General features: G+C 39.1%; 1 long non-coding RNA gene across 1 annotated transcript in view; it reads left to right on the top strand.

Moving 5' to 3' along the window:
• Positions 1 to 3,571: 3,571 nt before the first annotated feature.
• LOC104541343 overlaps positions 3,572 to 21,368 on the top strand; it is a gene marked incomplete at its 3' end in the record, with an annotated part of 56,506 nt that continues 38,709 nt past the window's right edge. Inside the window, exon 1 of the long non-coding RNA XR_728140.1 lies at positions 3,572 to 3,712. This is a non-coding gene — a long non-coding RNA (uncharacterized LOC104541343). The remainder of the gene's footprint in view (positions 3,713 to 21,368) is intronic.

Below are 21,368 nucleotides of genomic sequence, written 5' to 3'. Positions count from 1 at the left end.
CATGGGATCAGTGCCCTTGGTTTTTGCTTCTCAACTGCCAGTTCCCTTGGCATTGCTTGGAAGGGCCTCTTCTGACATTGCCATTTGGCACTGAACAGTATTTTTGTCACAAATTGTAACTCAGCTGATCCCTGAATCCTTGGTGGTACAGTTGTCTTCTCCTGCCTCTCTGCTCTTGCAACAGTGCTGCTGCTCATCTCGGTCCACCATCAGACCAGTTAGTTTTAATCAGAAAAGCATTCACTTCTGCTCCAATAATATAGGTCCTGTGTCAGCTCACTTTAGGATTAGACTTATGGCACAAGGAAAATAGCAAGAATATATGACTGTGGCTGAGGATTAAGAGCAGGATCGTCCCTTTTGTAACAGCACTGTTGGTTAGGCTAATTGTGACATGAAACTGCATTTTCAGGGAGGCAAGTTAGTGATGAAATTCTGTGCAGCAAGACTTATAGTAAAAGCAGTGCCCCAGACTGCATTCAACTTACTTGTGTCACCTAGTTTCCTAGCTTCTAATGAGCTTTTCAGAGTTGGACTTGACTTTGATCATTAATGTATAGGGAAGGAGGTAGAGTCTTGACTGTGTCAGTGACTGGAGTATTTTTCTCCACTGGGAGCCACGGTGCTAATGGTGCCAGTCCAGTCGTCTCTCAGATGTACTCTGAATACAGAATTTCAGCTTTGTATGATTAGCTTCAGAGTACTGTGATGCAATCTCCCTTCTTTTCAGGAGAAGGAGTTGTGACAAACTGGGAACATTTTATCACGCATCTCTTCTTAGAAAATTGTTGTAAAACACAGGTGATTTCCAAACATGCATACTGTCCTGGAAACTGGTGGGAAGAAGAGGAGATGGTTTTCTCTGCCCACTTCAATGAGACAGAACCACACAGCAGTTTAGTTTGAAAAAAACTTTCAAAGGGCTCTGGTGTATGGATGTGGCACTTCAGGACATGGTTTAGTGGGCATGGTGGTGTTATTTTGATGGTTGGATTTGATGATCTTAGAGGTCTCTTTCAACCTTAGTGATTCTGTGAATATTTGACCATCATCATGGTGATTTTTGCCCCTACATTGAGTAGGCATTTCCCATGTTGCCTGCTGTGCTTCCACTGTGCGCATCTGAGAAGAGTCTTGATCCATCCCTCCAACGAAGTTGTTGAAGGCAGCAAGGAAAGCCCCATTCAGCCTTTTTTTTAAGAGGCTGAACAAGTCTGATTCTTTCAGTCTGTTCTTGCAGGGTAACTTGCTTTAAAGATCTTCAGAAAATAGTAAGTCAGACTTCAGATTGTTCTACGTGCTTCAAGGAAAACTTTTGGTTTTATTGAAGGTTTCTGATCCACTCTGTACCTCTATTTTCCTGGAATTAACATCAGAGACATATATTTAAATATTTTTTTATTTATTAAATTTTAGAATATAATTTTTAATTTTTTTTTTTGCCCTTCATCTTTTAGGTTTTGGGGTTTTTGGGATTTTTTTTTTTGACAAGTATTTTAATAGAAACAGTCTTTTATTCTGCATAGAGTATCAGATACAGTATGCTAGGAAGATGAGCATTTCTCCTGTTTGTGCTGTTCAGAAGACTTTGACCAGGAAAGAAATTACATTTGGTTTCTGTTATTTATGTTTTCATTTCCAACAGAAGATTTAAGACACTGATAATCTGAGGAGATGAGACAGTTCAGGCATCTTCGGCCTTTGCCAGCTGTTTCTTGTGCAGCTGCTGTCAGGGCTGGGCTCTGCTCTGACTCAAGTCACAGGAAAAGATAGCTCAAGCTTTGCTGTTGTTTTCTAGCTTAAAAAATGTTAAAAGGCTTCACCTCATGTGGCACAGCAGAAATATCTGAATTGCTGGTATGATTCACTTTCAGATACTGCATTTTTTTCCTCCTGAAAACATTTGATAAGCCATTCTCTCCAGATATGTTCACATTGACTTGAATCCCTCCAGCTCAGAGCTTAAGATTTTTACCTGCTTCCGGGGCTTGTACACACAAATGTTTATTCTCCAGATTTCCCCTCCCCCGAGTTGTCCACTATTTACTGGATCTTATTTTTCTTGGGAGCTGTATACACTGCTGCAGCAGGGTAATGGATTGACACCTCATCCACAGCTTAACTGAGATCTTTTGCTGCTACTTTTCCCTATCGTTCCGTGAAATAAATATTGTGGATGCTAGTTCTGACTGAGCTGGGCACAAGATAACTGGAAAAACAGTTGCTGTTCATGATGTTTTGGGTTTTTCAGTCTTTTACATGAAGGATATATTTTTCTGTATGTACAGAAAGGTAGCTTTTTAGTTACATAAGTGAATAATCATATATTCTATACTACTTCTTTGTTGGCCTTCTGAGATAAAGGTCTGCTATACTGAATAAAAAATGATAGTGTCAAGCAATGCATTGGTAGAAATATCACATATCAATCTTGTATTTTCCTAAACTGAAACATGTGTTTCCTACAGCACCTAAGGGACTTAGGAGTACAAGACACATTGAATGTCACACACAGTCCATTCAATCAAGTTAATTCCAGACCTAACTCAACCACTAAAGGCACTTGCAACAGAGAGACATTTCCCACTTGTTAAAAGTACTTGAAAGAAATTGGAGTGGCTCCAGTGCTGGGTAGAGCTGCAACTTGTGTTTTTTCAGTCTTTGTTTGCTGCAGTTAGCTCTGCAGGAATTTTTAGGCATAAGAAAAGTAACTCCCCCCACCAATGGGTGTAATAATCTGCCAAATTAATGAGTTGAATTAACTCAGAAAAATGCCTGACAAGCATGAAAGCTGGTGCAAGGAATGAAGCTGGAAGAGGTGTCTAGGGCAAGGAAGCATAGGGACAGGTGGGATGGAGGAGTGGGTTCACTCCTTTGAGTAGCAGCACGCTGTTAGGTCGGCTTGCACTCAAACTTTGGGCAAGCAGAACTTGCCTCTCATTTTATGTTTTCCCAGGTTTCTGCCTTGAATGGAACAAAAAAAATGATATGTGCATGATGTTCACAGTTTCATACGGGCACAAGTGACTGAGTTTTATTTGTTGCTTTGTAGCAATATTCACAGAACTTCCTTTTTCTTACAAAATCTCTGAAGACACCTTCACCCTTCCCCTGCAACCAGACCTATGGACAAGACTCTTGGTCTGCATTACTGATTTATTATATCTGGTATTTCTGTAGCAAACATCAGTATTAATATTTGAATAGCGATCCATCATATCTCTCCATAAATGAAGTACAAACGAGCTCATTCTGATCTCGCTTGCTCTGGGATAAAGCAAAGTCATTTCACTGGATGCAAGCATTACACCAGTGTAAAACTGCTGAAGTTAGGTGAAAACTGGGAATGGCAGAGAGTAACTGTATAGTAAAAAGACACCAGGTCATCCTTTCAGTTGTAGAACATTAAAAGGGACTACTGTTGACACAAAATTTTTAGATAATGAGTGTGCAGGCTTGGTGGCTCCCCCTGCCCCCGTCCGTGTGACCCATATTTGAGAGGATCTCGCTCAGCCTGTGCCCTGGATTAGCAATCAGCTGTCATGAAGGAGTGCTTTGCAGCATGAAAGGTTCCTGGGTGTGATGGTGTGCACGAGAGGCAGCCGTGGGGATTAAGCTGGCTGGTAACAAGCATTTGTTATTTACCAGTCTGGTTAACTTCAGATCAGTCTTCTAAACATTTCCATGGAAACAAGGGAAGTTTTGGTTCACTGTAAGTGGCTTAATTTACTTTCTAACTGTATTAAAAATAGGATGCTAAACAGAGACAAAACTAACTCTGAAACATATTCTGGATAATATGATTTTAATCACTCACGGCATTCAGTGATTGCTTTTCCATACCTCCTGCCTGCAGTTACGAGTGAAGCTTTCATTGAGCAGTTGCTCTTCTGTAATGGCATGAACAAAATGAGTCTGGAAAAGAACTGTGGAATAGTAGAGGGTCTTAAATCTTTATTTTTGGTAGAAAACAATTCAATGCCTTTGTCTGTGAGCTTGTCTGTTTTTTACAAGGCATGAGACTTTAAGGGTTGGAATGTGCTTACAGCCTGGAAACTTCTTATAAATCTACTATTTACTGAAATGACGTGTAAATTTTTATATCACAGAATAGTCACTTGTTCAGTCAAAGAGATAAAAACCATATTGATGTACTCATCGAGAAGAGTACTAAAAATGTGTTTTCATTTTGCATTGGCACTTTTGAGGTCACATTATAGAAAACCAGTTGTAAGTAGATTTTTTTTCCTGGATTTCTGGGAAGAAGCTCCCACTACCATACCAGTAGGGATGTTTGTTGTAAAGCAGCAAAGTGAGGGGCACTGTAAGATGACTCACGGGATGAGGTTCTTGCGCAAGGTGCCTGTCTGTCTCTCAGGATGTCTGTACCCAAAGATGAATTGCTTGTGTGACTCAGGAGGTGTTTTCCAGTAGAAGTGATTCTTACTCCTATAATACTGATAATTGGTAAACGTATCAACTGCTTGAACAAAACCAGCTTTAATTATGCATGAATGTCGATCAGTCTGGAAATCAATTGGGCTGACTCACACTCAAAATTTAGCACTATTCTCTGAGTTTCAATAACTCCGAGTTTTTATCTTAAGTTATATTCTGAGAGCAGTCAGAGGCAGCATGGAAATTGTCCTTGATGTTTATCTGGGCACTGGAAATGAGTATAGCCTTGCATCTATAACTTCGTGAAGGAGATTTTCCTGTGGTATGGATCTCACAGTTCTGTCCGTATTAAGGCTCAAGTATGCACAGTGTGCTGGTGCAAAGTGTTAGAGTCACCGTTTTACATATGGGAAACTGAGACAACAAAATACTCCATGGTTTGTCCACAGAGACTTTTTGTAGTTGAGAGAATGAAGTTCCAGTTACCCCAAAGCTTGATCTCAGACTTAACTTCTCACACTTCCCCATTGCTTATCACTTTCATCCATGATGAATGAGCTCTATCAGGTCTACCTAGAGTAGCAATAAAATGTAATCTGCTAAACTCTAGGGTTTATTATTTATTATTTATTTAATTATTTATTTATTGATTAATTATTATTCTGATAATAATCCATAACTAAGATTTTCTGTTTCTATAGACAATGCAGTCAACCTTAGTCATTAAAACATGTCATAACAGGTGGCTGAGCGTCCAGCTCCGTTTCGTACCTCCCTGAACAAGAATGTGTGCAGCTGACTGCAAGCAGCTGTGTGTGTCCTTGGAGACCTCTTACACCCCTGCAGCTCTGCAAGTGGCTTTAAATCCACAGCAGATACCAGCAGAGAAATGCGAAGACAATGTGACCAAAATACCTGAGCAAACTGGACACTAATCCTGCTTAAAAGGGAGCATGGAGTGTTTAGCTTTACAATGTTTTGAGTTTTTTTGTAAATTCCAGTTGCTGTAGTCAGACAAAATAGCAAAAGGCCATTAAGTTTTGTACAAAAAATAGGTAGGGTGCTTGTCCTTATGAGTGCAAATAAAAGGTTTGGAAACAGGAATGCAATGTAGAAGGCAACGCTCAGAAACCAGAAATCTGTAGTGAATGCTGACGATGTGAGTATTCCCAGGTGGAACCATTCCTGTGTTTAAAATACACAAGCTCACAGGCTTGAAACCTGTATTTTTTCAATAATGCCTTCTGCTTTCCTTCTTACCACAAAATAGAAATTCTCATTTGCAGAGTGTTGCTATAGTGATTTGTTTCTTTCTTAAAGCTTCTTTATGTCCTTCCCGAAGGAGGTCCTAAGCCCTCCCTGATAAGTGTGTGGGCTTGGGCCAGAGACAGAATTTAAATCATTTTCTGTGTACTGCAGTCATTTGGGTAGTGCTGCTGAGAGTCAGACTGCAAGCTTTTGTTACTAAACTGTATCAGGAACAAATCAAGCAAAGGAAATACTCTGGAAAAAGAGAGTACTAAAAATTTGTAATGGTCCTCAAATGGTTTGGAAATAGAGAGAACAACTAGGGGAAGTTTAAACTGCGCTTGTTTTTATGTGTCAACAACAGGTGCCAGCAAAATGCAAGTCAGTCAGAAGGTAGCTTCATCCTTGACAGTGGATTTTGGAGCCTCCTGTGGTTTCAGTAATATCCAGATATGTCAGAGGCTGACAGTGAAACTCTCATCTAGAAATCTGAAGTATATTGAGGTCCAAGGAAAATGACAGTGTTGCAGAAGAGGGCTCCAAATAAGGGCTTTTTCTTGTGGTCAACAGGTGAGGTTGCAGTCTGTTCAGTGAAGAGATGGAGCTTGTATTAGTTTTAAGTTGGACACAGGTGAATACACAAACATGGTTGGGGGAATGATGAGAAAAGAAGCCAAAATTGCAATGGCAGTGCCCAAATAGCAGTTGAGTACTGGTTTAAGTCCTGCCAGTATGACCTTGTAAGCATCTGCAGTCTTCAGAGTACTTTGTGTGGTCTGATGGCACTGGATAGGGAGACCTGAGTGACCATGTGGACTCCTTCTTCACTATCTCCATGTCAGAAAGCTATGGGGCACCACCCACCAGCTCCTTGGAGACCTTCCAGGAGCAGGAGGTGCTTTGCCCAGTGTCTGCACTCTGGTCTCCTACCAACCCATTTCTGACCTGTAATGTCTGAACTCTCCTCCCCTTGCTTGCCCCCCACTGTTCTTTCCACCAGTGTTAGTTTTTCTTTCTCCTCATGGTTTCTTCTCTATTCAGCCTTCCTCAGAAGCACTTGGAGTTTTTTATCTGTGAGAAAATTGTCCACCAGTTTTGCTAGGCATTTGTAAGCAAGCAAACCTCTGGTTAGTCCTCATGTTGATCAAATGACTAGATTATTCGCAAATAAATAGAAGACAGAAACATCTCTCTTTTATAAACTGGTGTCTGGGATTTTGTCTACTGCTGGAATTAATTTCTGATGGCAATTATTGTTCCACTTAAAAATAATTAGCTTTATCTTCTGCTTAGAAAATGTGAATTAGGCAGTTCTCCTTGATATTCTCAGGAGCACAGGGAAGCAAAACTCACTGGTATTGAGAAGATTTCATATTTATTAGCCTAAAAACTGCTTCTGTAATCTATCTAGGAATGTCTGGGGGAAAACTAACAATTTATGCATATAGAAAAGTATATATTTCATTTTCTGACAAAATGTATCACTTAATTCTAACTGATCTTAGGTATGAATTTCACAAGCAGTCATCCCAGCACTTTATTTCTTTCTTTTTTTTTCCTATTTAAAAAGGCTTTTTGTTGTCAGTCCCTATTTGCTGTCATCAAGTGGAAATACAGCTTTTCCAATTCCCTGCCTCCAGTATCAAACACACTCAATTGTGCAGGACCCTGAATAGGTACAAAGTGAGCTGTTACAAAAGCTGAAAGTCATGTTCAGGTACTTCAAAGGCTTCTTTCAAAGTTGTTTAAATGTTTTGAGAGCTTCTTTAATACAGGAGTAACCTCTGGCAAGATGTATTAACCTTTGATTTACATTCCTTATTTGATCTTCATTCCTCTTCTAAGTTATCAGTTTTGAATTTAGTTTTTCAACTTGAGCCTCTGAACTGGAGACTCTCAACTGATGCAAACTCACTTCTGTTTATTGCCAACATCCGAGACCCTGGCTTCTTACATCTTCTATAGATTTTCCCAAATGTGATGTTATTGTTTTCATTCTAGAACTTTATTTTCGGTTGTATTAGTAACATCTGACATTAACTTCATCTTGCTGTGAGAGGCAATTGCTGGTTCTGAATACAGCTGTGAACAAGCACAATATTGCTCACTTCAGTTGAGCTATGTTTGCTTTTAGCATGGCAAACTGTCAGTGGAGAGTCCAAAAATGATTTAGATTTAACATTAATGAGGTGATGCTCCATATTGCTTCACAGCTGTGTGGTCTTTTCAGAGAGTATTAGGAAGCTCCTACCTTCCCCACTCATCTTTGCAAATCCTATAAAGCCAAACAGCCCATCCTTCCTTCCTCTGAACAAATGGACTAATGCCAAGAAACGGGTAGCTGATATCAATCCGACAAATAGGGAAAATCTTCTCACTGGAGGTCTGCTGCATTCTGCATTAACCATTAATCCTAATGGTCTCTGCTGGGGAGAATGGATCAATGTCCCTTTAAAAGGCATGACTATACTCAGAAAAATTGTCTTGGGGAAAAAATTCAGCCAGTAACCCTTCTTATTCAGAGTCCCAATTTTTTTTGTATGTTGAGTCATATGTGACAACTGTAATGCCAGTATCTTTTTGTCTTAGTGGTCCTGCTGAGCTGGGAACGCTTTGAGAGAGGGAACTGAGTTTTAGTCTTTTCCATGTGCCATCAGTGGAATATTTTACAAAGTGTCAGCTGTGAGGCCAAGCATCGCGCCTGGAAATAGGCCTTGGTGGCATCACTGACCTTGTCACTCTAAAAGCTGTTACACCAAGTCAGGGATGCAGCCTCATTTGTGCTGTGTACTGGGTTTCGGAGCTGACTGTAAAACCAGTGGTACAGAGCTGTGAAAAGGAAAAAGTAGGAGAACAAAGATGAAGAAGCTGAAGAAAAAAGCCTGAAGTGAACCCGCACCAGGCACTGACAGCTGCCCATGAACTTTTGCAGAAGCTTGCTGGGTGAGGCTGAGATGGAGTGAAAAATGGAATAAAATGAGCAAAGTGTTAGAGAAAATGATCGTGTTTTAAGAGAGAAATGAAAATGGTGGGGAACATGCACCTAATTTTGTAATATTATGTCCAATAGAGCACTTGAGGTTTCTTAAACTGAGACTTCGGTGAAAAGTGATGTAGCGTAGCTGAAAGCTGCAGAACAAGAGCAGATGCTCTGGGTGAAACACTACCCCTGGCGCTGCAATGTTTACCAAGGATTCAAGTTTCTGTGACATGAAGCAGAGCATGCATCCACTCTTCTGTGGTGAGTATATCCATAGCATAGACTTTTGCTACTGCGCAGGGAGAGAAGAACGGAGCCCATGCAGTTGTTCTACAACTGGATCTTTTAAATCTGATTTTGGAAAATCAGAACTGATTTCCCCTTCTGCAGTTAGGAGGAGAAAGATGAGCATCTCCTTCAAGCTGGAAGCCTGGTTTTGTTCAACAGTGGGTTTAAATTAACCTCATTATAAGTGGGAGCTTGATAGGTTTTTCAGTGCAGAGATTTGTTTGTTTAGTTAAGATAGCTTGTTCTGTTCAACTGTTGCTAATTAGCATCCATCATTAACTGGTCCAGAGCTTGCAGCTCTATTCATTTAAATGATTGTTAATGGGAAATACACCCATTAAGGGTGTGTTGGTGATTTCACTAACTGAAGCTCTGTTCATTTGGTGAGAAAGGTAAAGGTTTCTCTCCTTTCTCACTAAATAATTTGCTGAAACTGTGATCTGTAGTATATTCAATTAAAAGAAAGCCTATCAACATTAGAGGAATCCATTAAGGAAGTGGAAGTAATAGAGAAATAGAAGAATAATCTTACAAATTAAGTTAGGTAAGAGCACAAATATTTAGCTATTAAAGCCAATTTTGGTTTTATTACGAATTTTCAAAAGCTGGCTTCTTCTAAAAGGTGTCATTTCCACAGCTCTAGAAAATGAAGTCTTTATCCACTGAGGCAACGCAGCACAGAGAAGCAGCACTGCAGCTGCGACAGCCTCTGTTTTTGAACGACACCTTGCAGATTGAACCAGGAGACAATATTCCATAGTTGAAATGAAGAGTTGCTATTGCATGAGCAGAAAACATTGCCAGCTTGCTTCGCCTTGACTTTGTAGTGCAGACCCAGTGACTTAAGCAAGCTCTCAAACCCTGGCTCTATGAAGATAGGCCTTGTCCTGGTGGTTGGGTGCCCTGGAGGGGAAGGGCAGTGCTTCTGGCTGGCTGCTTTGGCTGCAGTTTGGTAGCATTTATCCATCCATAAGACCGAAATCCTAATAATTCTTCTCTATCCGTACCCTTCCTAGGAGTTATATAAGTAGGAAATGGTAAGTGCATGAAGCCAAAAATATGAAAGAATACAGAACAGATGAAGTGAGAGATTTTGTCTTAAAATAAATCTTTCTCTTCTGATTCTGATTTAGACTTTCTTCAGTCGAACTGGCACTCCTTACCTGCCTTCAACAAAGTCTGCCATGGCTCTTTCCAAGCCAGATCTCTGTATGTGCCTCTACCCTCATTGACCTTCGGCTGCTCTTGGTGCCACTGACCTTACCCTTTTGCCAGGATGTTCTTTCTCTTTACTGACTCTCACTTCTTTTGAATCACATTTTGTGGTCTTGTCACTTTTTGTCACATTTTTAATCATATTGTGTCAGCCTCTTCCAGCTTTCTATGAGGACGCCATACCTACTCTTGATCTTTACTCCTTTTCTCGGCATTGTTATCCACAAATACAAATTTGTGGACATCATCTCTATGTGGATGGGTCACAGACTTGCCAGCCTACTCCAGGCATTTTTTATTTTGTCCAAACAGTGGTCTGAGGTTGCTTTTCTGACAGGTCTCACTGACATCTAGGTATCTATTCATGCCACTACCAACACATGGCTATTGTAAATATTTTCTGCTGCTGTCTCTTTTGGTCTCTTTTTGAGGGCAAAGTCATGAAAGTGATCTTTCCCATATTAGGTTTAGTTGGATCTTACAAGCCCTTATGCATACCTTCTTTTTATTATGTGGTCTTTTTGTAACTGCAACATAGCTAAAAGTCTTATCCAGGCTCTTATCACCTGGCATCTCATGTACTACAAGATTCTTTTCTCCAGCTTTCTCCCATTTAAATGAATTCAAAATTCACATGCAGAGGCATTTTCCTACCCAAGTACATTGACAATATCACCTCCTTCCTGCATCCTTCTATCAGTCCCTCTGTCTCTGTTTATACAACATAATCTTGTTTCATTTTGAACAACCTTCTTGTCTCATCCTCACATGGCTTGTCATCCTCTTGTTCATTTTTAAATGTCAGCTTCCATCTTTGATGGGCTGATGATGCCAGCTCCTGCTCTTTTCCTCTTGTTTTTACATCTTCAAATCACCACCTTTCCCATGCTTACCCTCACGTTTGGAAGGAGCTCTCTGAAACAGCAACAAAGCAACTTTCAAGTCATTTTAGAAGCCCCTTTTTCCTGTGATGCCTTACAGAAACCTTGACAAGTTCATAGTGTGCCAAGGCAGATCCTTTTCATGCTGACTGGTGTTTCTTGTATTCCCTGGCTGCCTGGGAGCCTCAGATGTTTTCCATTTCAAACAGGGATGTTCTTTGTGAGTCACCTATCTCAACAGGACCCTGGTCCATGATCTGAGGGACACTGAAATAAACTTTGCTTTACTGTAGGCACAGATGAGGAACCGTCTCAAACTTGTGCCACTCTGTCACCTTTCCTCCTCTGCCCCAACCAGCACTACAACTCTGTTAATTTCAGCTTCATAATATTGGTGATATAACCAGGACAGGACCACGTCTCTCAGAAACTAGCAAGTTGGGCATCACCTAATGGTAAACTATATAAGTATTTGTGTCATGGTTTAACCCCATCTGACAACCTAGCATCACACAGCCACTTGCTCGCTCCCCTTGCTCTTGGTGGGATGGGGAGGAGAATCAGAACAAAAGGGAAAAAAATTGTGGGTAGAGATAAAGACAGTTTAATAGGACAACAAAGAATAAATAATAATAACAATAAAAATAAATAATAGCAACAACAGAATATACAAAATGAGTGATACACAGTGCGATTGCTCACCACCCTCTTGCTCACACCCTGCCAGTCCCAAGCAGCAATCACCACCTCCCAGCCAACTTTCCCCAGTTTATATACTAAGCATGACTTTATATGGTATGAAATATCCCTTTGGCCAGTTTGGATCAGCTGTCCGGCTTCTTGTGCACTTCATTGCTGGCAGAACATGGGAAGCTGAAAAGCCCTTGATTACTGTAAGCCCTACTTATCAGCAACTAAAACATCAGTGTGTTATCAACATTATTCTCATATTAAGTCAAAATCACAGCATTATGCCAGCTATTAGGAAGAAAATTGGCTTTATCCCAGCTGAAACCAAAACCAGGACAGTTTGGCTACTATTTGCCATGGCTTCTGTTGGACCTGAGCCAGATAGAAGTAAAAAATGGGGTTTGCACAGCAGTGATGAATTTGTGGCTTAACTGGTTACAGCAAATGACTTATGAGTAATCTCTTGCAGAGGTGGTTTTCACAAATCCCTTGATATACTTGCCCTCCAGATGTGGGAGAATAGGACCTGAGCACTGGGGGCATTCTGTGCAGTTTGAAAAATAAGATTATTTTCATAAGGTCTGTAGTTGTCCCAGGCAAGCAGAAGAGCACGAGGGTGAGGCAGATAGAACCTTAAAAGGTTTATTGCACTACCAGAATCTCTTTATATTCTTTATAGAATAATATAATCAATGTATAACCATAGATGAATCTGTTCATGAGAATCTTGCAGTAGACACCCAGCTTCTTGGTGTAGTCAAAACATTTGTCCAACCATATACTGGTAGGTACTGAAGCTGAAGATGTCTCATAAAGGTGCTGATCCTAGAAAGTCTGAGGTTGAATGTCCATATGTCCTATTTCTAAACAGAGCAGACTTTCAGAAAGAGTTGGTTTTAAAAGGGATGTTAAAGAAGGAGAGAGGCCTTGATTAGGTTTTTTGAGCAAATAAATTAGGAGGAAAAATATCTGAAACTGATATGGGAATAGAGTACATGAATTCTGACTGAAGTCAGAGGGAAAGAATCTAAATTTTGAAATTAAAGGAAAATGGTATTAAAACTGAGCTCTCAGTCCTCTTGCTTTTTTAATGTTAAGTAGTCTTTTTTTTTTTAATCTCTGGAGTGACAAAGCCATTTGGGTTTTATTGACCAGTGTGTCTTGATCTGCCTGTTGACATTTCCCAAGATTAATGTGTCTGTTTCTTGACAATGAATATGCTTCATGATGCATCACAATTAACCACAGCTACTTGATATCATAAGGAGGGACTCTTTTTATCTGCAAATGCATGACTTCTATCTGCATTTCAAATGGCAAGTAAACAGACAGATCCCCTATCCACTTCTCTCACTTACCTTTTTGAAGTGGAAAAAAATTTGAAATTCATGCTTAGATTTCCAGTAAGATGCAGCATATTTTGGAGAGCAAATTGGACTGGAAATATAAACAATGGAAAACCACAAACCAAAACCCACGATGTGTAAGATACAGAACACAAAAGCATCTCCCATTATTATAAATACTTGACTTCATAGCTTTTATTAGTTGTGTTGCTAGAAATGTCAAATTAATATTTATAAGCCCTCTTTAGTGCATTTGCTAGGAGTTTTTGTTTGTTTTCAGTACAAATTGACAGGCTAATACTGTTATTCAGGACTGTCAATGTATGTTTTTTAAACTCAATGGGAGTTTCACATGTTGACCCAATTCTGCAGGGAGGTATTGTTGTGCTTAACTTAAAATTGAGAGTGATCCATTTGTCTTTAGTGTGACTCTTCACGTGCATAAAGTTAAACTTGTGTGCATTTGCCTTGAAGCCACAGAGGGTTTGTCATAATATCTTTACAAACATCTCAGGAAGAGTCTCAGTTAGAAATTTGTTACTGTTTTAATTAAACTCAACAGTCGAACATAAAACATTAACCACTAACCACTGTATAAATAAGATTGCACAATTTCTTAATTTTTTGATATCACATTACATAAGATTAATTTTATCAATGCTTGTTTCCTCCAATAGGATTGCTAGCAAAAGCAACAACCAGAAATAGAAGTGTCCTTGGCATATATATCTATATTCGAACAGTGTTTTGAATGCATATTCCTCAACCCATGTTATGGAGACCTCCAAGAGCTAAGAGGTGATGATGACTAGATATGCCTGTTCTTAAACTGGAATAGACATGAAATAGTGATCTAAAAATGAAATATACTTGCATATATGTTGAGAGGGAATCCAGATTTGCAATCTGCATAGTGCTTTATTGGAAAAGTAAAGATAGAGTTTAAGAAATAATTCGAGCTTCACTTTTTAAATTTAAATATTTTCTTGCTTTGTTCTTTCTTTCTTCCCACATACTCCCTACCCTGCCTTGGTAATTTCATTTGCTTCTGGTCTTGATAAGGTCCCTTGCTGACAGCTAATTTTCTGTTCTCTGGGGAGTATTTCAGCTGAACCTTGCTATTTTGAATGTGTCTAATGTATCTGAATAATAAAATCTATGTCACAAGAAAAACAAAATAAATGTCACAACTGTTATATCTTTAATAGGCAGGAACATGGCATCCTTGTAGAAGGTACAATGAAGTCGACTGGTCCATGAATATTTGTAATACGAGGTTGACAGAATGTGAGAATTCATAAAGAATAGGATAGTAAACAACACAAAGGTTTTTATAAAGCCTTTTACATAAATCACTTGGTGAAGCTTATGTTAATACTGTTCAGAACTGACCATTTTATTGCAAAAAAGAGATATCAGAGCTCAAGGAGTATGATAGAGCTGAATGAGATGAAACATTTGGGTATTAAAAGGAATTGAGAGGACTGAGATTTTTCATTTAGGAAAGAGATAAGTAAGAGGGAAATTGAGAAAAGAATCCGAAACCAAAAGAAAGAAGTTGGATTCTTTTTTTTCTTTTGTTATGAAAAAGGCTATCATAATTAAGAATTGAAAATTGTGAAACTACAGAAGCAATTTTTTATAGTGGGAAGTTGCCACTGGAAGAAATCCAAACCAAAAAAAAAGTAAACAAAAAAAGAGGTTGCGTATCTTATATATGCATTAAAAAATATCCAGAGATATTACTGGCGGAAAGGAGGTGAAATTTCACACCTCGTGTCTTGAACCTGCCACAAGCAAGGGCAAGGATGGATCCAGACTGCCCCATCTCCCCATCACAAAGTTCTTATGCTTCTCCCTAATGAGGCTCTGGTCACGGTCAGATCCTGCAGTGGGGACTGGACTAGTGGGCTGGTGGTCTGATGCTGTATTGCAGTGCCTGTGAAGGATTAAACAAGAAATCCTTAATGTGATGTTAAGCTGCTTTAACTGAGTGCCAAAATTAATTTTTCTGTGGTTTAAATTAATAAATCAGGTTTACATTGTATGTAAATTATTTATTATTTTTGGCTGGATGTCAAGCTAGCCCTCTTCTGAAGAGAAACAAAGAAAGATCTCAAACTGCTCTGTTTAACCAAGTATTAAACTCAGAAAAAAATACTCTAGATAACTGAATAACTGGTTTGATGTGTATTTTCTGCCTCTGTGAGGTGGAATATGAAGACAAGAACTTAGCCAAGAACTCCTGAATTTCAATTCTAACTCAGCCTTTTTTATGCATCTTTGTTGGAGCACATTGCTCAGTGTCTGGGCCTGTCTCTATAACATGGCTATTACTTCTGAGACTCTGAATTGAATATACTGCTATTTTAATTTAGGCATCCCAGGTGAAAATCTAAATTTATGTCCACAGGTGGTTTTTTTGAGCAACCTCTAAACAGTTTTGATAAATTTTCCCATAAAACCATCAGATTGTGGATGGTCTGAATTCAAGGTATTGTGCTTAATTTTTGCAAAGCATTTAAAGTCAGAAACTGTGACTCATTATTTATCATTAGCATGTCTGGTATGCCAGGTCCAGGATTTTATATCTGAAGTGTTCTACATGCTTATGTGCATTTGTAAAGTTAAAGATTTCATTGTCATATTTTCTAATAGTACCTTTTCCATATAGTGGGAGTAGTCATTCCAAATCAGCACATGAATATTTCTGGCATGGACAAACATCTTAATATCTACATAGATCTGCGATTTCTTGGATTATCATCATGGGCTGTATTGTTAGTTATTTTTTTTTTCCAAGTTTCACATCAATCTAATATTACTGAATAAAATACTGCGTACAGCATGAAGTTCCTTCATTATTATTAAAGGGACTGTTGTGATTTATCAAATAAGGTGTCGATATCTGGTGTTACTTTTGGAAAGTCTCAGCTCATACTGTAGCATTGGCAGACGGGAGCATCAGCCATAGGAGAGTTTTTCTGACCATGTCATGCATGCATACATCAGACTCAGGTGCTTGTTCCACTTGTTGACATTTGCATCTGAGCACTGCAGGGACGTTTCTAGGAACACTTATGACAGGACAGTTGAGTTTCATCATCCTTATCTTAAATTCTGTTGACAGCTTTCCAATGCCGTTAAAGACATCATACGATTGATTTTCCACCTTTGTAGGCTTCTGTCCTACAGCATAAGCTCTCATAATGAGCTTGAGCATTTGCCGTGCCTTCAGACCTTGAATCAATACGCTCTTTCCCTGAAACAATTACAAACCTTATCTTTCCCAGATTTGCCTTTATCCTTATGTCAAACTCATATAAACCTACAACCAGAATAATTTCTCTGCAGCGTTATCTGCAGTTACTCATCTATATTCACTTTATGTTTTCTCTTCAGATGGTTTCCTGTAACTCCAGCTATCACATTGAGCTGCCCAGCCAAGTCAACTCATCAGTCAAAACTCACTGCAGGCATGAGATGCAAATGTCTCTTTGACAATGCCATGGTAGCGATTTGCTTCTTTTTAGCACATTCTGATTTATTTTTCTTGCAAATATGGAAGATTTTTCCAACAGTGACAGATAGAGCTTAGAACTGGTTTTGGTCTGTTCTGGTTCAGCCCTCCACACTGGTTTTGCAAATTCCTTCTATTTACAGTCTGAAACTTCCTCCAGAGAGATTTTTCTAATCTTGTCCACTTTATCTGCTTTTCCTTCCAAAACCTGCACTTGGGCTTATTTGTGGTCTGAAATCTTGGAAATGTTCTCTCTTTTTTCTGGAGTTAAGATAAGGAATTCTTCACATTCTCTTCCTCTCTCAGATTTGGGTCTCTTATTCCCAATACAATTTGATCTCCAGAATTAAGATTTTCACAAGCTCTCCAAAATTGCACGTTTGCCTCAACAGTATAAAATCTGTTATAAATTATTCAACTATTTCCTCTTTCCTCTGAGTTCTCTTATGAAATGTCTCGCTCTCAATAGCTTCATTTGTGTCTGGGAGCTCAATATTCATGATTGTGCTGCACATTCTGATAAATGATTTTCTCTGCCGCAGTCACAGGCTAATGTACAAATCTAGTACATCTGTGATTGAAGTAATCCAAAGAAAATCTGCCTGCTCTTATCTCTGCTTGCCAAACTCTTGCTTTAGCTTTTCTGTTTCCTCCTGTGTTTCTGGAGAGCTCCAGTTGCTCAGGAGTTTTTACTGCTCCTTTTCACTGCTTGTCTTAGATGTAATCTTGAATTTCTAAAGCAGTACCCCCAGTGTCAGACTCTTGGGGGTGAAGGGGTGTGTGTGCATCATAAATTTTAAAATCTAAGTTAAGCTCTTAAGTACTGAATCTTAAATAAATAAAGCAAGAAAGTTAATAGATGCTAGAGAAAATAGCTTCTGGAGAAGAAAAAAGGTTTATGGTTGGGTTTATACCATACACTAATCAGTCTGTATCAGAGTGTTTCAGGGATGTAACTTCTAACACTGAGAAACTAAAAGGTCCAACTATCACTACAAGCCTATAAAGCAACAAAAAGACTACTTACTTCTATTTTTAATTTAAAACTTTATGCATGGTTTTATGCAAATGTGTTAATCACACCAAGAATGAAGCTCTTATTCTTACAGAGGGAAAAAATTCCAGGAGAGGTCAATAGTAGAGAGCAGACTTACTGGGGATTTTCAGGAAGGAAAGTTTTTTCTTGTATAAAATACTTATTAGACAGGATCCAGATGAGCAGGTGCTTGTATGGGACCTGGCCTTAATGTTCTGCAGCTCGAGCAGCATCCACCTTTGCACTTATCCCCTTTCTTCACTTCCATTTAATGTTGTACTGGGCAATAGCTGGTACCCGGCAGGTTTCTGGTTTCCCTGTGCCACTGGCCTGGTTACCTGGCAAACAGCTCCTCTGCTATCTGGTTCCTATCAAAGAGGCATCAAAGGACTTCAGGGAATTGTGTGTCACACCTACAGGACAGCAGAAAAGGCAAAAAGTACTTTCTGATCCTTTATATTTTTATTATCTCCTACTTGCAGCATTTTTCTGGCAGATTTTTTTTGTGCCATTTGTGGTGAGAAACATTACATGTGATGATGGATTTCCATTTACCAAACACCTAAGTCTGTGATTGGCTCTTGGAGACTCTATTTGTGGTCTGTCTTTGGGGAAATATTTTAGAAACATCTGTAAAAACCTATTTCAAATGACTGGGTTTGGCTCATTAAACATGAATACATTTGCCAGACTAAACTGAAAAAAACCCTCAAACACCTTAGGACTCATAATTAGGAGATGTGTTTGCAAAAAAGCAAAACAGATTTGCCTCTGTTGGTTTCCAAACAGATTGATGTGATTTTAGGGAAAATAAGTGGTTTTTACAGGTATTTCTTAACAAAACAATATTGTGTGAGGTTGAATCATCTTGTTGAATACTTTCCTTACATGGCAGAGTGCTGTTTAACTTATGGACAGTCACTGACAGGGAGTTTAGAAAAAGCTGCTCAAGAAAAATAGCTTTTTAAACATGAACTGATGGCAACTTTCAGGCCATAGGTTCTAATAAATGAAGAGTGTATGTGAAACATCATGAACTCTTAATAATATCTTGTACATAAACTTTGCTGTTTTTTAGCTGAGCATGTTTCCAATGCTGTCAGTCTATATTTAAAAAAGATTTTTAACAGCTTGTCTTTTAGATCACATTATTTGAGAAGAAGCTTATTTATAATGAACGTGATCTGAAATATTAAAGACATGATAACACCAGGAGGTTTCTAGATTTTGAATCAAGTCTTAAATAATGACTAAGGAAGAAAATGAAGTATTAGGGCATGGTCCTTTTTTTTAATAAATACTTTTTCCCGGTCCCAGACAGCTTGGTAGGAGGCCACGTTCTTTGCTTGTTGTATGCAGGATCAAGGCACACATGAAATAAATGCAGATTTGCAGTATGAACACCAAGGGGAGAGAAGTGACCACTTATCCACTCAAGTTGACTCAGTGCAAGCTCTTTCGGTGCTTGATTTAATTCTCACTTAGCTCCATTCCAAATATTCTTGGTTTTGCATGGCTGCTGCTATAGCAGTGACACTTCCAAGTTCCGTTTGGAAAAGCAGACTCTAGTGTTAATTAAATAATTGCCATTCTCATACTCAGTTACATCCCCTTCCTGTCCAATTTCCTTCAATCCATTGTGAATGCTTTTTTTTTTTCACTCTGGCTCCTCTGTAGATGAGCTCTTCCACGCTGAACGTATGTAGCACTAAGAAGTCTATTTACTTTTATTTTTAATCTAAATAGAACAGCTTTGCAAACCTTTCACAAGTGGCAGGAGTAGATGCATCCCTTATACATACAAATGCAGTTCTGTGTGCGCCAGCCTAAGGGTATAATATAAAAATTCTCTGTGGTTTTTACCTGGACACAGCTCTCTTATTGATACAAATCCCCAACAGAATGGGTTTCCTTAGAGTGAAACAAGATTCTAATCAAAGAACAAATCAAGATTTACTTATCTGTAAGTTTAAGAACCACAAGCTCTTTTCATGAATACCAACTATAGTTTAAAGGAGCTCCCATAATCTTAAAATTAAAATCTCATCTAATTTAAACTATACTTTTACCTTGATAGGTTGGACTAGATGATCCTTGTGGTCCCTTCCAACCTGGTATTCTATGATTTTATGGTAAAATTGATGTCTAAAGCCATAGGTTAGTTTGCTTCAGCTAGGCGAAAACTTCTTAAGTATTTCATCTCATAAAAATGAGTTCAGGCTGATAATATTACTCATGTGCACAAATATGTGTTATAAATGAGCCCTAAGATAATATCATGTTAATAAAATGTGATAGTTTCTGTTATTCATGTTATTTATTAAGTTTGTCTCCTCTGCTGTAGCTCACAAATATGCTGTGGAAGCCGTTAGGGTTCCAGAGTGGGTTATGATTTGCTTAAACCACCCCCCACCCCCACTCCCTTCATCAGTTTTAAATTTCTCACTGTTAAGGACTGCAAGCTATTCCTTTCTCTTAGCAGGCTAAATCTGTCTGTACATTAATAATTCAGCAACCTGGACTTGGTGGTGGTTGTGGGTAGTTTTCTCTGTGTCATATGGTTTTCCTGCTGCCCTTGACTATTTCACCAGCAATATTGCCCTGCTAATATTTGTAGGGGGGTGAAGTGGTTCCTTATGAGCACCAAAAGTCCAATTTTCAGTCGTAATGGAGCAATCTTTCCAGACTGACCTCTCTGTGAAAATATCTCATGACTCTGACCAGTGCAGGTAGAAGTAGCTGGTGTAGAAGAAATGGTTACAGCCTGCAGGCATGTCCTTCTAGCTCTTGCCCACAGGGTTGCACTTTATAATGAACATTCACAGTAGGATGGAATTGTTTCCTCATGGGCAAGTCAATGGAGTTGGCAGCCCCTTCAACTTCTCTGTGTAGATCTTCCTTGGTTCATACTAGAAAGGTGTGGGGTCTTCTGCTGGACTTTGTACACATGGCCTTTAGGCTTGGAAACTTGTTTAGCAGCTACTTTGCTTTTCTGTCACGTCACTCAAGGCTCATGAGCAGCCATGGCTTTGCTGATTGATCAGTCAAGCTTGTTCCTGTGACTTAATGACTGAGATTATGTCTCTCGATGTTTGGCTCACCAGCATCAGCTTTCAGCTACAGCTTTTTTTGGGAAATAAATCACCAAGAATAGCAGTCCAATATAACACGCTGCTTTCCGTAATGTCCATTAGGTGTCCCCACATGCTGGTGGCTTGTGGGTACTTTAATTACATCTTCTCAATTAACAGCAGTGCACTTGGCATGCGTTCACTGAGTGGAGTCCCAGATTTCCTTACTGAACACAACACTGTAGCACTTTTACTTTGGGCAAGAAGTTCTCGTTACTGTGAAGAACTTGTGCACTTGTGGACCACTATTTTTCAGTTGCCGCATCTGAATCTTAATTAACATTACATTTGTAAGAAGGCAATATATACAAAATGGTAATTCTGAGCCCATAACCACCTGGCATGTTCCTTCCTACCACTGTGCAGCTTACTCTGTTTCCAATGCAGAACAGTAAGAGAAATTATAAGTAAATTAAATATACAGGCATAATGCCATCTTTCAGCTTTGTTGTTTGCAGCCAAAGGCGCTGCTGGATCCCTTGTTAAAGCACTAAGTTTTCTCCAGTTGTCTAACTTGTTCGGTCTTGGGTTTGTAAATACTATGGATTATTGGCTGCCTGAATCATTATCCTGCAATTTGACAAAGTCTCACAGGGAGAAGTCAGCTTCTCACTACACCAAAGACAGGTTTTTCT

Source organism: Mesitornis unicolor, unplaced genomic scaffold (genome assembly GCF_000695765.1).
Source record: "Mesitornis unicolor isolate BGI_N332 unplaced genomic scaffold, ASM69576v1 scaffold1845, whole genome shotgun sequence".
NCBI lineage: Eukaryota > Metazoa > Chordata > Aves > Mesitornithiformes > Mesitornithidae > Mesitornis > Mesitornis unicolor.
Note: the sequence above shows the minus strand (reverse complement) of the source record. Positions and strands in the feature narration are given on the sequence as shown.